Genomic DNA, 17,864 nt, shown 5'->3' with positions numbered 1-17,864 from the left:
ATGAGACCCTCAAGGACTTCTCAGTCCAACAACGTTCTCTAAAGTGTCCAGAGTCTAAGTCACCTAGGTGCCATTTATGGGTACTCTTGAAATATAAGTTCTGTCACATGCCCAGAAGTTACAGCCCTAACTAGACCAGGAGTATTAATACTTAGAGACCAAAAGACAGTCTTTACAGTAATTTGACTTCGTAGGTCACCAAAAATTCTGTGTTGGCTAATTGAAAGGGAAGTGTGATTTCCTCAAAAAAATCTTTATATAAGGATACTATGACATGCTAAGTCGCTTCAGTCATGTCCGACCCTGTGTGACCCCATAGACGGCAGCCCATCAGGCTCCCCCATCCCTGGGATTCTCTAGGAAAGAACACTGGAGTGGGCTGCCATTTCCTCCTCCAATGCATGAAAGTTAAAAGTGAAAGTGAAGTCGTTCAGTCATGTCCAACTCTTCGTGACCCCATGGACTGCAGCCTACGAGGCTCCTCTGTCCATGGGATTTTCCAGGCAAGAGTACTGTCAGTTCAGCTCAGTTCAGTTCAGATGCTCAGTCGTGTCTAACTCTTTGCGACCCCATGAATTGCAGCATGCCAAGCCTCCCTGTCCATCACCAACTCCCAGAGTTCACTCAGACTCACGTCCATCGAGTCAGTGATGCCATCCAGCCATCTTATCCTCTGTCGTCCCCTTCTCCTCCTGCCCCCAATCCCTCCCAGCATCAAAGTCTTTTCCAATGAGTCAACTCTTTGCAAGAGTACTGTAGGAAGCAATTAAAAACAATGAGTTGGAGCCATATATATTGATTGACCTAGGGTGATATTATACTTTCAGTGGAAAAAACTGTTGTAGGTTATGCACATCCTCTGATTTTTGAAGAAAAAAAATTTATATTTTATAAACATTTAAATATATTTTGAGTGAGCACAGAGGAAAGGAAGGAAGAACACACACCAAACTGCTAATGTTTGCTGTGGGGGGTGGCGGTGGGGGAGGGAGTCGGCTTTTCCTTTGCGGGTCTCTGTGTCCTTCGGCTGCAACGAACATGCATTACATTTCACTCTGAGGGGCATCTGTAAGTGTTACAAATAGAGCGAAGTCCAGCTATGTCAGACTTTGCTCTAATCCAGACAGCAGCATCTCTTTCCCATGAGGCTTAAGGCCAAGCTTGGCACGAGGAGGGACCTGGCAGATTATCTGTCTCCTGCCATCCCATGTGGCATCCATACACAGACTCCCTGGGCATCTTAAACAGTGCCGTGCCTGCCCACTTCTCCTTGAAGGAACCATGGGTGGCTTTGTTCCTTCTGTCCCAGGAAGCCCCGCCTGAAACAGCAGATAGCACTTGAAAACTAGACAGTGCCCCCAGGAGACTGGCATCCATGTACAGTGAATAAGACGGCCTTTCTAGCTGGGTTCAGCCAACAGAAGGATCAAGTCAGCAGAGGGTGGGAGGAGAGAGGGGTCAGGCCCCTCATTCCTCCAGCTCCCACACAGCCCAGCCCCAGGCTGGTAATAGCTGTGTTCCTCTTCTGGAAAGCCACTGCTCTGCTGGGCGCCCCATCTTCAGCCTTCTTGGAGTGTGTAAGTGCTCCATGTCTTGGTGGGGGGCAAGTGTGGTAAGTTTCTTGCTGTTACTAATCCAGAGGTATTTCGCATCCTTGAATGGTTCCCTCAAACATGCCTACACTTGTGAACAGTCCCTTTATTAAACTCTCATCCCCCACCCCATGAAGGTACCATCTGTTTCATGCCAGGACCCTGAGCTTCTTCCCTGGCTTCAGGGAGCTCCAGCAGACAGCAGGGCTGTATCAAGTATCACCCATGTTGGAAAAGCCCCCGATGCTGGGAAAGACTCAGGGCAGGAGAAGAAGGGGGTGACAGAGGATGGGATGGTTGGATGGCATCATCAACTCAACGGACACGAGTCTGAGCAAACTCTGAGAGAGAGCAAAGGACAGGGAAGCCGGGCGTGCTGCAGTCCGTGGGGTCTCAAAGAGTCGGACACGACTGAATGACTGAACAATAACAAGCATTTTGAGAAGCCACTCCAAGCCAGAGACAGGCACAGTCTGGAAACACCTCTCTCAGGCAGGCTGTCCAGCCTGAACCAGGCATTGCGGGGTACAGTAAGGGGCATGGCTGAGCATCCTGGGTCTCTTATGCACTAGCCATGGAGATGTGGTCCATAAGGCCAGCTCACCTCCTTGACAGTCATTTGAAGACAGGAATCAAGCAAGCCAAGAGAAATGCCTCTGTGTAGGCTAGAAACAGTCAGAGGGTGCCGTGGAGCCAGCTGCTATAACCTGTAGCTCCCATGGCAAAACTATGCTCCTGTGACTCTCATCCAGGGGGTGTCAATCAAGCAAGGAACAGGGAGAGAACAGATGCAAACAAGCCAACTAAAAATATACCCGTTGCTGACTTCGTTAAGTGTGCAGGAACATTCTCAGTCCCTGGGGCAATGACGGGACCTCAGGATCTCAAGGAGCACAAGAGAAATGGCAGCTAAAGTAAAATTCAACATAAAAACAACAACAGGAATGACAAATATAGATATCTGATACCAAAACAATCTGTTCATATTCAAATCCTAATGTGACCTACCACTAACACCCAATTATTAATCAAGCTGAGCAAGGGTGAGCTGTTACCTCTGTCCCAGTTCTCTCAGGCAGGCTATCCAGCCTGAACCGGGTATTGGGAGGTACAGTAACAGGCACAGCTGAGCATCCTAGGTCTCTTATGCACTAGCCATGAAGACGTGGTCCATAAGGCCAGCTCACCTCCTTGATGGTCATTTGAAGAGAGGAATCAAGCAAGCTAAGAGAAATGCCTCTGTGCAGGCTAGACACAATCAGAGGGTGCCATAGAGCTCAGTCATGTCCGTCTCTTTGCGACCCCGTGGACTGCAGAACACCAGGCTTCCCTGTCCATCACCAACTCCCGGATCTTGCTCAAACTCATGTCCATCGAGTTGGTGATGCCATCCAACCATCTCACCCTCTGTCATCCCCTTCTCTTCCTGCCTTAAATCTTTCCCAGCATCAGGGTCTTTTCCAATGAGAAAGACCCTGATGTAACCATTCCTGTGGCTAAGAAAATGGAATGCTCAGACTGGCCAGGGCTGGGTCTTCGCATCAGGTGGCCAAAATATTCTTAAAGAAAGAATCTCAGGCTCATTTCTAGACAGAGCAGGAAGTTACAACCAAGTGGGGCCTGAAGGCCAGGCACAGATGGCGACAGACAAGCCAACAACTCCTCTGCCATCACCCACCACCCACCCACCCACTTTATTGGCAGCAAGAAAGCAAAGACAGTCTAAACCCAGGTATAGAACAGCCAGGAAAACAAAGAACTGGTTTTCCTACCCATAAAGGCCCATGTTCTGCCTTCAGTCTAGTGAGGACACTGGTTGAATGTTACGGAGTCAAGATTAAACAGGCTTAATGAGAAAAGGGGACTGACTGACTGACCCATGTAACTGAAGTCCAGGGATGGGTCAGGCATAACTGATCTAGTCCCCAGGAATCTCCAACTCTCTGCCTCTCGGATCTGCTTTCCTTGGTGGGACTTGCTTCTCACCATTCATGCGTGGTTCCCAGCAGCTCCAGGCTGATACCTGCTATTAGGCAACTCCAGAGGAAAGTACATGAAAGTTTCTGGAGGAGTCTTAGATCTGAGTCTCAGTGTATGACCTGTGCCACTTGCCCATCTGGAACCATTCCTGTGGCTAAGAAAAGGGAATTCTCAGGCTGGCCAGGCCTGGGTCTTGCGCTCATCCCTGGGTCTTGGAAGTAGAGCAGTCTGGCACAGAGTAGGCATTCAAAAAATACATGCTGAAAGGAAGAAGGCATGAGTGAAAGAATCAGTGAATGGCTCAGCGGTGTGAAATCTCACAGTACATTGCGGGACAGTGAGCTGGCTACTGTAGGTGAAAGAATGTAATGGGAAAGCCAAGGATAAGTAGATAGGATCTGATGTGGTAGCCATGGGCAAGGTACTCTGCCAAGCAGAGTACAAGCCCCAGGACACATGGGGAAGCCCAGATGAGCTGTGTGCCTCTGGAACTTACAACCTGCCAGGGGTCATGTTCCAACGATCTATCTATTATAACAAGGAAAATATGCTGGGGCCTACAGGAGCAGGGGGATGTCTTCCCACCTGGGGAGGGAGGAGGGCTTCAGAGACCTTTCAGTGGAGGCATCTATTTTTTATTTGGAGTTGGTGAGTGGGCTAGTTTAGACAAGTGGAAAAGAATGAATGTTTTAAGTAGGAAGGCTGATCAAGAATTATGGGGGCTGGGATTTAGGACAGGCCTGTGAGAAGGAGCACCTAGGAAGGGGCTATAAATGGGTTCAGGAGGCCCCAAGCGAAGGCTGAGTCTTCTGGCCAACGGTTAGAGCTTTACATTTTGGCCTTGGGGCACTGCAGCGGCTTCTTGAGCCAGTTCATCTCAGTCACCTTAGAAATAGCATCTATCTGCTCTCAGGGCATCTCAACTCAAATTCATGGTCTTAAGGAATTGACAGGATCTCTCGTTCCAGTGGGCTGCTGCTACAGGGGTGGGTGATTCTTCTCTGAGAGGCAGCATCTTCAGGCTGCAAATCGCCTCCCTGACTTTCAACCATTTCCAGCAGCAACGGCGTAGCTCATCTTAAAAAGCCACATTTCCTGGCATGAGTGATAAACTCAACTTTAAACTGATTATTGAAATCTACAAGCTGTTAATCCAGTGGCTGCAGCAAAGCCCCATTCTCTCCACTGTTTAATCTTCACTTACAATGACAGGATTCATGTGCTCTTTCAGCGGCTCCCTGCAGTCCCTGCCATGCCTTCTCCAGACCTCTTCCACAGGCACTCCACACAGCAAATACACTCACATAATCTCCTCTCTTCATCTCCCTCTTCTCATCTCCTATCTCTCTATCTCTGTCCCTGAATGAGGCATATCTGGAAATTGTCACATATTTGTCCCTGTGAGGCAAATCACAGGGAAGAAAATCTGTGCGGATGGAATGAATGGATTCTTAAGGATCTTTGCTCACCCTGCAGAGGAATGGTCCAGTAGGCTCAGATGTTCACTTGGTTTGATGAGCCGTCTTAGCTGGCGGTCTGGATTGGGTCCCTCCACAGGTTACCCGGGAACATCACTGAAGTGAGTGTTACTCCCCTCCCCAATAAGCAGCTTTACTGCAGGTCTGAAGCTCACACGTGCCAGGGCTGGCACTCATTCGACCGAGTCAGAGCTGCCCTCTGTCCCCCACACCAGACAAACCACAAGCACAGGGGCCCTTGTGTGATTTTCTAGAGCAGGGGCTCCAGAAAGGACCTAAGGAGGTTATTGCCTTCCTCGTATCCATCCTGCTGCCTAAGGCTTTGCCCTCTGGGGACAATCCCAAATGGCCAAGACCAGTGTTACTACATATATGGCACTTTCTTCTTCTTCTTCTCAGAAAAGATATTCACACAGAATGGAATGAAGAGAACTGACATAGACAGGGAAACTGATCCCCGGGCACAGGGCTTCTTCGGCCAGTGGGGAGATGGGGGGCCCCCTGCTTATCTTCCTTTGTCAAATTTGGTTCATTTATTCTCTTCAACACTAGGCTCTCTCCACTCAAATTGGTCCCCAGGATGAATTCTCAGTTAGGTTCAAAACATGTCACTAGGTGGTATCTGCTTACATCCAGCCAGCCATCAATCAACAGCTTGCGGAGCACTGCCGGCTAATGACACCCAGAGCCCTGCGCTTGACTCTGGGCAAGATGTGTGGGCCGGGGGTGGGGGTACCATGACACGGAAGAAGTATTTCTTTCACTGAGAGCTTCTAACTCATTAGACAGACAGATGCAATCCCCGCAAACCTTCCAGATGCAATTAAATTACAACCAAGGGCATGTGCCAGCTGTCTTAAGGAAGCCTCCCAGACACTGACATGTGACACTTCTACTTACGTCTCATCCGCCCAATATGAATGCATCTGCCTGGAGCGGGGTCAGCCGGGCTGGAGCAGGCGGGTAGAGGTGAGGGGTTCAAGAAGGCTTCATGAGACACTCAGAGCAGGCAAATGTGTGCACGTGCTTGAGTGTGTGTGTGTGCGTGTGCCTCTTCAGACTGGCCTTCGCCAGCAATCTCAAGCCGCAACACTTCTCCCCCTTCCCTCAGCACTCTCTGCCTCCCCCTCCCCTTGCCTCCTCTTCTGCCCACCCACAACACACTCAAGAACCAAAGGCCTTTCCAGCCCCAGAGATAAGTAATTTATTGTGATTAAAGGCATGCCCCTTACCAAGGGCATCTGCCTCTGCATTTGAAAAGGGGCGATCAACACTGAACCCCTAGGACTAGGTCTCTAACGGGAAGCACTCAATGATGGGGAGATGGGTTTTCTAACAGCTGTTATAAACCTCCTGTAACTCACACACAGTGCTGGGTAAATCACATCCATTATCTCATTCAACCCTCATAACAATTCTGCAAAAGACACATTCTCAGCCTCACTTCTCAGAAAGGGAAACGGGGCATGGAGGCAGGAACAGGGCTTGCCCAAGGTCATCCTGAGGTGGAGCAGCTCTGCCCCTTTTCAATACCCTGTACCTGGATGGGGATAAAATATTGCAGGGAGGTTGGGGACAGATGGGAAGACATGCTCCTCGGAGCCCCACCAGGCGCAGGCTCACAGAACCACTCCCTGGTCCTGGCTGACCCCACACCTATCAGATCCTTCTAGAGCCTGCCTCTCAACCCTACTCCCTCTGCGGCCACCCAATGCAAACTGCCAACTCATTGGAGAAGACCCTGATGCTGGGAAAGACTGAGGGCAAGAAGAGAAGAAGGTGGTAGAGGATGAGATGGCTGGATGGCATCACCGACTCACTGGACATGAATTTGAGCAAACTCCAGGAGATAGTGAAGGACAGGGAAGCCTGGCGTGCTGCAGTCCATGGGGTCACAAAGAGTTAGACACGACTGAGCAACTGAACACTTTCTAGAGCCTGCCTTTCAACTCCACTCCCTCTTTCCCTCGTACCCCTCCCTCCCCTCTCCATCTCCCTCCCTTTCCTCCCTTTCACTTTGGGAGTAATCAACAAGGGGGGGATTATCCACCCTTGCATCCATACCTCCCCACAGGAGCCGCTGGCTTGGGGCCGTCCCTAAACAGTTTTTAAGAAAGAAATCTAAGCCGAGTCGAGTGTACCTCCTTGCCTCAGATTTTAGCAATGGAGTCATTTCTCTGGAAAATAATGATAATGAAAAATGGCCTCCAATTATTCAAAGCCTATTTCTATGAATAATTCAGAAACAAAGGATTGCCCTTACCTGCTTACCACAGCACCCCTCCTCCAACCTCATCCCTTCCTCACTCCTGGGGTGCTTTTTAATTCTACCCCAAAGACTGTAACTCTCTGCACACTGAAGTGCTCAGAAATTTGGTCACCTGGAAATGAGTGCATGTGTGCTGAGTTGCTTCAGTCATGTCTGACTCTTTACAACCCTGTAGATTATAACCTGCCAGGCTCCTCTGTCCATGGGATTCTCCAGACAAGAAAACTTGAGTGGGTTGCCATGTCCTTCTCCAGGGGATCTTCCCGACCCATGGTTTAAACCCATGTCTCCCATCCAAGTACTAAGCAGGCCCAGCCCTGCTTAGCTTCCGAGATCAGACGAGATCGGGCACATTCAGGGTGGTATGGCCATAGATGAACCTCTTACATCTCCTGCACTGGCAGGTGGATTCTTTACCACTAGCGTCACCTGGGAAGCCTCATCTGGAAATACCAGTTAAAATAGCCACCAGTCTGACAGTGTGCTAAGCTGTTGTGTGCATTCCCTCATGGAATTCCCTCTGAATCTGGTGTTATCTACTTATTACAGATGAGGAAGCAGAGGCTCAGAAAGCGAAAGAAATTATCCCAAAGTCATATAACTAGAAAGTGATGGAGGAAGGGCTCAAGCCGAGGAGATGCCAGAGCCTACACCCCCACCAGCACTCCGATGCTGAGCGCAGATGGCCAGCCATGGGGTGAGGGGCAGGGATAGAAGAGGGGTGGGAAGTGGTTCCTAGGCTGCAGTCCTGACCACCTCTCTCCTTGTGCCCACTCTCAACTCCAAAGCAGAGCTCTTTTTCAGCTCGTTCCAGTTCTTTAGGATTTGCACTGAATCGTTCCTCTTCCTAGGATGTTTCTGGACTCAGTTTATAGCACTGGCTTCCTGCAAGATTCATTTGGTGAACAGAAATCTGGGAAAACTTTTCGAGCCCTCTGGCACCCGGGGGCAGGCTTTGCCTTATCTGGAGTCCAGCTCCTCAGAGGAAACTTTATGAAGTTTTATGTATAAGTGGAAGCAGACCCTCCCTCATCTTGTCACCATAGCAACCTATGTCCCATGATAACTGAGAGATGGGAGGCACAAGCGTGCAAACTGGACTTATAGCTTCCTGGTCTAAAATGCTTGTACATGGATCTGTTCTGGTTCTTTAATTTCTTCCTGGAGGCAGGGCATGTGGTACCTTCTCCACATGCAGCACAGAGAAGGGGCCCAAGTTGGCTAAGACTCTGCCAGCAGACAAAGCCTAGATACCCAACAGTGGGAGAGGAAAGAAGGCACATTGACCCTGTCCACCCCAGTCATGAGTGGGCTCTGGTCAGCTCCATGGCAGAGCCAGCCAGGGGACTCTAGTATCCATCCCCCTTTCTTCCTTAGAAACAGAATTCTAACATTTATTCCCACAAACTGTCTCTAGGAATAAAGCCTATATGCCCTGCTCTCCCCAGTAAGCTGGGTTCTGACCACATGAAATGGAGCAGAAATATGTGAAAAACTTAGAGGAAACCTTCCTTTTCTTTCCTTCTTCCCATTTGCTGCTCATACGCAGATGTGATGGCAGTAAAGGACCAAAGTCGCTGCCACATTGCAGGAGAGTCCCTGACCTCGTCGACCTCTTGCTCTCCTCCCACCTGCTGGCCCTTCACACCGGCCAGACCCACCTGGGGAATGGAGGACTCCAGCTGAGTGGTCCTTGGTGGTCAGCCTCTGGGATTCAAGTAAGGAACCTCCAATCAAGGACACACGATGTCAGAAGACCCTTCACCCATTTCCCCCTTAGGCAGAATCCAAGGAGCTCATACATTCCTGCTGGAACCCCCACTCTTTAAACCCACCTCAGCATTCCCTGCCAAAAACGTTTGCGCCTGAAACCAGTTTGTATACAGACCATTATTTGTACGTGCTAAATTTTTGTTGTTGCTATTGTTTTCATTTTTCATTGCGATAAAATACAGATTACATAAAATTTACCATTTTAATTCGTTTTAAGTGCATCGTTCAGGAGCATTAAGTACCTTGACATGGTTGTACAACCACACCACTATCTATCACTAGAACTTTGTCATCACTCTAAACTGAACTCCATACCCATTAAACAATAACCCTTCCCTCTAGCTGCTGGTAACCACTATGCTACTTTCTGCTTCAATGAGCTTGATGACTCTGCTGCTGCTGCTGCTAAGTTGCTTCAGTCATGTCCAACTCTGTGTGACCCCATAGACGGCAGCCCACTAGGCTCCTCTGTCCCTGGGATTCTCCAGGCAAGAATAGTGGAGTGGGTTGCCATTTCCTTCTCCAATGCATGAAAGTGAAAAGTGAAAGTGAAGTCGCTCCGTAGTGTCTGACCCTCAGCGAGTCCATGGACTGCAGCCTTCCAGGCTCCTCCGTCCATGGGATTTTCCAGGCAAGAGTACTGGGGTGGGGTGCCATTGCCTTCTCCTTGATGACTCTAGATGCTTCATAAGTGGAATCATACAATATTTGTCCTTTTGTGACTGGCTTGTTTCACTTAGCATAATGTCCTCAAGGTTCATACATCTGGTAGATGTACCAGAATTTCCTTCTTTTTAGAGACATATTTCATTGCATGTATAACCATATCTTGTTTATGCATTCATTCATAGATGGACACAGGTTGTTCCCACATTTTGACTATTGTGAATAATCTTGCTATGAACGTGGGTGTATAATACCTGTCTGATTTCCTGCTTTTGATGGTTTTGGATATATACCCAGCAGTGGGATTCTGGGGCACACAATAATTCTGTGTTTCATTTTTTGAGGGACCACCATATTGCTTTTCCGCTATGACTGCACCATTTCGTGTCTCTATCACTGCTGATTGTTCGCGGCATTTTATGCGCCTGTCTGTGGTTTCTTCACCCAGACAAGCAGCGCCTTCCGTATAAGAACCCACCTTCTCTTGCCTATAGTTGGGACAGCAGTAACTACTTATGGGAGACCTCAGATAGAAAGACACTGCAAGACACCAAACTCAACCTAGAAAGAAAAACACCCAAGAAAATAAGTGCAGAGACATGGACTGTAACACAGAAACAACGTGCTATCCCACAGATTATTTAAGGGAGTCTTCCCAATAAAGATCGTATTTGAGTTGGAACATGAAAGGTGAGAAGGGTGCCTACAGCCGGCACTGAGAAAGGAAACTCCGGGTGAGCGAAGCAGTGAGAGAACAGACACAGCAGTGTGAGAACTTCCGGGAGACCAGAGGGCACCCAGGGAGGCCAGTACCTAGAAGAACGGCTGTGCATTAGAAGCGGATGAGAAGCACGGCCATCACGATGCTCCAGAAGAGGAGACTGCGCAGTGTGGAAACCCTGAAGTCACAGACAAGCATGGAAACCCAATTAGGCTCCCTCACCTCCTGTGTCCCATCATCCCTTCTGCCGCTAGTAATGCAGTGAGCTGGCTGGGAAACCCCATGACAGGATCATGGGAAAGTCCGATTTTCTAAAAAGCACCGAAGTCAGACTCTATTGGAGATCCACACTCTCTCACGTGTGCACACGCATTGTCTTATGCTGCAGAGATGCTCACGGAAGTCAGGGATAGGAAACAACACCTATTGTAACTCTGGGGGAAATGTGCTGCTCTTCAAAGAAGCTCAGTTTCTTTCTTCCTCCCACAAAAGCTGTCATCATTCAGGTCTTAATAGCAACAGACTCAGTAAAGAGAGGAAGATGTTTGGGAAAATTTTTACACCTCCTCCACCTCCATTCAGTCTTACATTTGGGGAACAACCAACCGCTTCAAGTCACTTTTCAATGTTTCATTCTTTCTAAAAGATTAAAAACAACTCACCTCAAAGCCTTCCATGTTTCTCAATCGATATTTTAGGTTAGCAGTTGTGTTAAACAACTGTTGCTGAGGAATGAACAACCCACCCCCACCCCCCCGTCCCGCCACACCAGATCCCATGGGCACCAACAATAGGCACGTATGTGTCACTCAGCAGGTTGGCTGGGCAGGCTGCTTCACGTGTTTCTCACTCTTATCCTAGGGCTGGGGTGAGTCAAGCAATGGTCACAGCATAAGAGTGCAAGTCAATTGCACCAGCACATCCCAAGGCTCTGCTTGCATGATTCCCCCTAGTATCCTTTTGGCCAAAGCAAGTCCAATGGCCAAGCCCAACACTAAAGAGCAGGGACATGTAATCCACCTTTGTGAGAGGGACTGCAAAGTGACACCGCATGGGGACTAGATACAGAGAGGGGTAATCCCCTCCCCATAATAAGTAAAGTATCTGCTGTTCACCAAGCCCCACATTTGCTGAGTTTCTACCATATGCAAGGCACCATGGAATACCAAGTTGAATTCCATTCAGCCTTCCCTCCAGAAATTTACAACCTAACAAAAAAAAAGAGGTAAGTCCATAAAGAGGTTAACACTGAAATATGAAGCAAAGAACTTGGGATGGCAGTGACATATTCTGTCTGCAAAAGTCAAGAAATATTTTGCAGGAGAGGGAATATCTTAGGCACAATAATGATTCTGATGGATTTTAAAAAAGGACTCTTAGCTCTCCAGTCAAGAACAAGAAATCCAAGATCAAAGACAATGCCTAATGTGTTCTTTTATACTGTAAACTGCTTTCATAGTACTGGATACTAAGGGTACAGGGGGTGTTGGGTTCCCAACTTGATCAGGCTGAAGAGAATTCTAGAAGTCACCTAAACTAAGACCTGTATCAGGACCCCAGAACTCTACTAAGCCCTGGGGACCCAAAGATGAGCAAGACACAGTCCCCTGACTTAAAGACCAGGCAGTCTTTAAGACTCTCAGAATAGATGAGAGATGTTTGCACGTGTGCGCCGGTGTGTGGCTTACGGCTGTGGGAAATTAACAGAACCAGTTCGCAACACCAAAGCCACATGAAACAAGGACAGCACTAACGTGACAGCTTCAAGGACGACAGAAATTTGCTGAGAGGCTTCAGGTCAAGGTCTACACTCTGCACTTTTCCCTGGAAAAGGATCTGAATCCTCTGTCTGTAGGTGCCTGGTGTGAAATTTCTTGTGAAGCCCCTGAGCTACAAAGAGTTTGAGTGAAACCTGATTGTCTTCCCAAAACTTGGCAATTAGGAGCAAGATTACCTCTTCAGATCCATCTGTTCTCAGTTACTTTGGGGAAACCAAGGCAGCGTAGTAGACCCTTCTCTTGCTGATGATCCAAACTAACAAATGCTCAAGGTCATCTAGAGGTTAATGCAGCCAGGGATTCTCACTGTGAATTCTAAGGATGGTGATGAGTAAGTCTGTAAGCACCCTGAAATGACCAATAAAATGTGTGCTTTCATGACTACACTTTTGGAGTAAGAAGTCATAGCTTTCATCAATCTATATCCTCAGTACAATTATCCTCAGTAGAATCCTCAGTACAACTTCAAAAAAAAGTCTAAAAAGTTGACCCACTCCTTCATTTATTCAACAAACACTGATGCTGACAATTCAGAGAGCAAGTACCCAGCCCAGGGAATACAAGCAAGATACGAAGCCATGCCAGCCTTCAGGGAGGACAATGCATACAGCATCTTGCTCTTTCAAGAAACTTATTAGACAGGTCAGCAAAACTTGAAACCCTTTCAAAATATGGGCCCATCTGGTCACCCAACTTATTCCTTGGGATTCCTCAAATCCTGTCCCCTCACCCACACTACTCTGTCTCTGTCTCCCTCCCTGCCAGCTTGCAACAGACGTTTAAGAAGCACCTCCTTTGTGCCCAGCTCTGGGGCTGCATCTTTTTTTAATTGCTGGAACCATACATTGGACTGAGCCAATTTGAGGCAATTCATCTCTATTGCAAAAGAAAACAAAAAATCTAGGATGTCTCCTCTCCTCTCCTCCCCTCTGCCTGTCACCTTGCCCTGCCCCAGTCAGGGAAAGCTTTATTTTCTCCTTGAAGAAGCCATAATGAAGACTCCCCTATGTTTACGGTTTACGGAAGAAGAATATTAGAGAATTGCTATGGTTACAGGCCCCATTCTGCCTCCGTTTGAGGACCAGAGGGAGCTGGAGGAAAGCACCGAGCTGCAGCTCCTGGTGCCGCTCAGCCTGGAATCATCATCAAAAAAAAATGTTTACATCAGAGGAGAAATTGCTCCTCGAGTAGCAAAGGGAAAACGCCAGGCTTGATGAGATTGTTACACAGAATCTTGGCTGGGTTGTTTCTCCCTTGCTCCCCCTTCCCCCTGCCCCATTATTATTTAAGGTTGTATTAAATCAGGCAAAGGGAGCAGACGACAAAATGCAACTTAGTGTCAGCTGCTCTGGCAGGACGCCCAGGCTGGGGCTGGCCCCATAGTGCGTCCTCTTCATCTTCAGCCGCAGCAGCGGAGGCTGCCAGCATCAGCATCTCCCTGCAGACCCTGCAGGAGAACCAGACCAGAGCTTCCTGCCCCCAACCCACCCAACTCACCCGCCTCGGGGCACAGACCATCCTGATTCTGAAACAGAACCAGGGTAGGCTAGAACTAGGCAGCCAGCATCCTAACACAGCTCTGTTCGTCATCCTAACACAGCTCTGTGTGTCCTTGGGCAGGTGTCTTTGAGTCTCTGAACTATGATTTCCCTTCCTTTCAAATAGGGCTTAGGTAACTGTGGTGTTGGAGAAGACTCTTGAGAGTCCCTTGGACTGCAAGGAGATCCAACCAGCCCATTCTGAAGGAGATCAGCCCTGGGATTTCTTTGGAGGTTATGATGCTGAAGCTGAAACTCCAGTACTTTGGCCACCTCATGCGGAGAGTTGACTCATTGGAAAAGAGTCTGATGCTGGGAGAGATTGGGGGCAGGAGGAGAAGGGGACGACCGAGGATGAGATGGCTGGATGGCATCACTGACTCGATGGACGCGCGTCTGAGTGAACTCCGGGAGTCGGTGATGGACAGGGAGGCCTGGCGTGCTGCAATTCATGGGGTCGCAAAGAGTTGGACATGACTGAGCGACTGAACTTAACTGAACTGCCCCATCCTGAAAGCAAGGCAGTGGAATGATGCTCTTAAGGGTCAGGTCCTCTCATGCCTTAGCTCTCTCACCTGAGGAACAGGAATGATGGCAGCACTCAGCCCTTGGAGTTGTGAGGATAAACACTGCCTCACTCAGAGGTGGGTGTAGCTATGAGGAGGCGCCATCAATGGGCCCCTCACCTCTATGGCTACAGCACACAGCACATTGTTCTAAGCGCCTCTGTTCTTTCAAAAAGTCCATAGATTGATGCATTTCTGCAATAAAGGGTGTTGTTTGGGTTCCAGATGGCAGGAGAGGCTGTTGACATTATAACAGAATGATTTTACACTCCTCTTTCTTCCTTCCTCTTCCTCACCTCAAGCCCTCCCCGACAAAGGAACACAGGGATATGGGATTACCATGTGGCATTCATGAGGGCTTATCCTGAGGGGACCTGTGGGGGAGGCTGGGCTGGGGTAGGAGGTATGAGTGGCCCCTGGGGTTGGGGGAAGTCTTCTCTGGTATCAACCTGAGGCTGGGAAGCCTAGATTTCTTCAGTCCCAGCTCCTGAAGGCAGAGCTGTCTTGGGAAGGGGTTCTTAAGAGGGAAAGCAGGAGCTGAGAGGTCCCAGTGGGGGAAGCCACAGCTGAAGGTGAGGAAACCAGATCTCGTTTGTTAATAACAAGGGACTGATTCATGAGCGTGCACTGTCTGTGCTAAGCGAGCACCAAGCCTGCTTTGTCTCACTGTGGCCACAGGCCCACGCCCTCTGAGGCACACGTTGTGCTCTCCCCAATGTCCATGTGAAGAGACTGCGCATCATAGCCTCCTGCCTGAGCCCATACAGCTTACACAGAGCCCAGCCCGGCTTTGACCCTGGAATGGTCGGGGTCCCTCCACCCAGTAGGGAAAGAGCTGGGGGTGGCGTACCAGTGCTGTGGGTATCAAACTCAAGCCCTCTGCTGTTTTCCATCACTATTCAGTTCTCTTCATCTTGTTGACACCCCTGAGAACTTGGGAAGGCATTACTTGAAAATCTAGCCTTGCCTCAACTGTGCAGATGCCTGGAAGGAGAATTTGAGAGCCACAAGGTAGCTTCATGCCTATGAAGCCAGGAGTCTCACCTTTACACGGAGATGCTTCACCCACAGATGGCCCTGGAAGACCCAGACTTCAGTTCTTCCAACAGGAGGGACTCGTTCACACAGGCCTGTGAGTACATCAGTTGGTTTAACTAATCAGCTGAAGTAGAGCTGTGCCATCCGGGAAGGTGTGCAGAGGAAGCTGCCAGGAGCTGTCCTAAGTACTTGACAGGCATTCTAGCACTTCATCCTCACAGCTATCTGATGAGATAATACTGAACTTGCCCCCCTTGTAGGGATGGAGAAGGAGCCTCAGCATGGTTCAGTACCCTCTCCAAGTTCCTGAAGCGGAAAGTAACAGAACTCAGAGCTGCCCAGATGCAGACTCCAAATCTCATTCTCTGTGCCTAAGGGGAGTCTGCCCCCACCCTACAAGGCAGGAAGTGAAGAGAACTGTCATAAAAGCACAAGACAGACCTGTCTAACCCCAGATCTAGTGGCTCTTGGGCATTAAGGCAAGTTCCCTGTCTTCAGGGAAGTCTGGCCTCACTGGAGGGACAGGACAGCTACCAAAACCAGCTGAGGAGCGCAGGGAGAAGATCCACAGTGAGGGGTGAAGGCAAGCGTCTATGGCTATAGAAGAGAGATCCCTGAGAGCTTCTGGGAGGAGGTGAGCTGAGATGAGAGACTCTTCAGAGCAGAGGGGAGCCAACCCAAGCAAAGACAGAAATGGGGACATGTATGGAAGGAGCAGAGGGAAGAGTGGAAAAACCAGTAGACCCTGAGTGGTGAGCTAGAGAAAGCCCTGCAGGGGGCAGTGGTAGGAAGTCTCAGAGTTAGTGTGTGACAGACTTCAGGGTCAAGAGGTACCAGGCCTGCTGAGCCTTTGACTCCCCACTTGTCCCAAGGAAGGGCTCTGGGAAGTGGGACAAAGTGACTTAGACAGGGAAGCTCAAGTCATACCCCACCCATCCCCAGCCCCCCTCTCAGAAGGAAAAGCAATTTTCCATCTTAATGTATCCGAGTCCCAAACCTGCTGACCTGTGAAAAACCCTTCCAAGTGATTTATTTGCCTCCTCTTGCTAAGACAACTGCCTCATTATTTTAAGTCACGAACACAGCAGAAGTACATGCTCCCTTCAGGGTCAGACTGGGCTTCTCATGGGAACCCAAGAAAGCCCAGGGAGGCCTTGCTTGGCAGGGCCACTACAGCACTTTGGGGCCACAGGGAAGTCCTCAGAGACCCCAGTTCACAAGGGATTTGCCCCAGGAGGTGTCAGACCAAGAGAAGGTCTGGGCTTATGCGACAACCAGCGAAACAACCTCAGGAAGTCTCAGTTCACGTAAGGATGAAAGCAGGGCACCGTGTCATGACAGACACCCTAAAGGCGCTCTCATGGAGTCTGCAGTGGACTCAGCTGGAATTGAAGACAGTCTTTTAACAGTCACTGCTTAGTCTCAGCAATAGAGATAACAATATCCCAAATACCCCCACCTCACCCCCATTTCCTCCTTTGCTGGAAAAGGATGAGTGTTATAGACGGGTCACTGAATATTTTCATATACCAACTGCACCTTCTGTTTTCAGAGTGGACATGCTCTCTTCTCAATTACAGGGACAGTCTCTTCTGTAATTACAAGAATGGGACTGTCTTTAATCTTCTTATGGATCCCTTCTGGAATCTGGCACTAGACTGGCATAGGGTGAAAACTCAAACAAGAGGTGTTTAACCGGCTCATTGTAGAGGCAGAAGGGGCCTGTGGGTGAGAAAACTCAACCTGCTGGACTGGCCAGGTAAAGACTGTCTCCCTGTGTGCTGAAGTCATGGCCTGCCCATTGCCCACACATACAGAGGAAGGATGGATGGAGGGAGGGATGGGTGGATACAGATAGAATTACCTAATCCTGAGATTTCTCTGGCCCCGTAGTGCCTTCAAACTAACCCTGAATCTTGACTTTCCTTCCTCCTCCACAAGCTCAGTTATTCCAGCCAAGCTGAACCCAAAGGCTGGAGGGGCAGGTTGATTAGTTTTCTCGCTTGCTTGTGTTATGTGGTTTGGTTGCTAAGTCGTGTCCAACTCTTGAGACCCTATGGACTGTAGCCCGCCAGGCTCCTCTGTCCATAGGATTTTCCAGGCAAAATTACTAGAGTGGGTTGCCATTTCCTTCTCCAGGGGATCTTCCTGACCCAGGGATCAGACCCAGGTCTCCTGCACTATAGGCAGATTCTTTACTGGCTGAGGTACCAAAGTAAATAATATAAAAACAACTAGCACCACATCCCAAACATCAGGAGGCCACAGCCATCCGCCTCCTAATTAATGCCATTGCCTGCAGGCCCTCAGCAACTTGTCCCTCTGAGCTTTCCCTCACAGGTCATGCCAAGCCCAGTGTAGCCTGCTTTGAGCCCCAACAAGTGACCTCCTGTCCTGCCCACCCTAGAGACACACACATTTCTAACAAGTTCAATGTGAGGCAACCCATTGCCATCACGTTCTCC

This window comes from Ovis canadensis, chromosome 22, assembly GCF_042477335.2.
Source record: "Ovis canadensis isolate MfBH-ARS-UI-01 breed Bighorn chromosome 22, ARS-UI_OviCan_v2, whole genome shotgun sequence".
Taxonomy (NCBI): domain Eukaryota; kingdom Metazoa; phylum Chordata; class Mammalia; order Artiodactyla; family Bovidae; genus Ovis; species Ovis canadensis.
The sequence above is the reverse complement of the archived record's forward strand: the minus strand, read 5'-3'. Positions refer to the sequence as shown.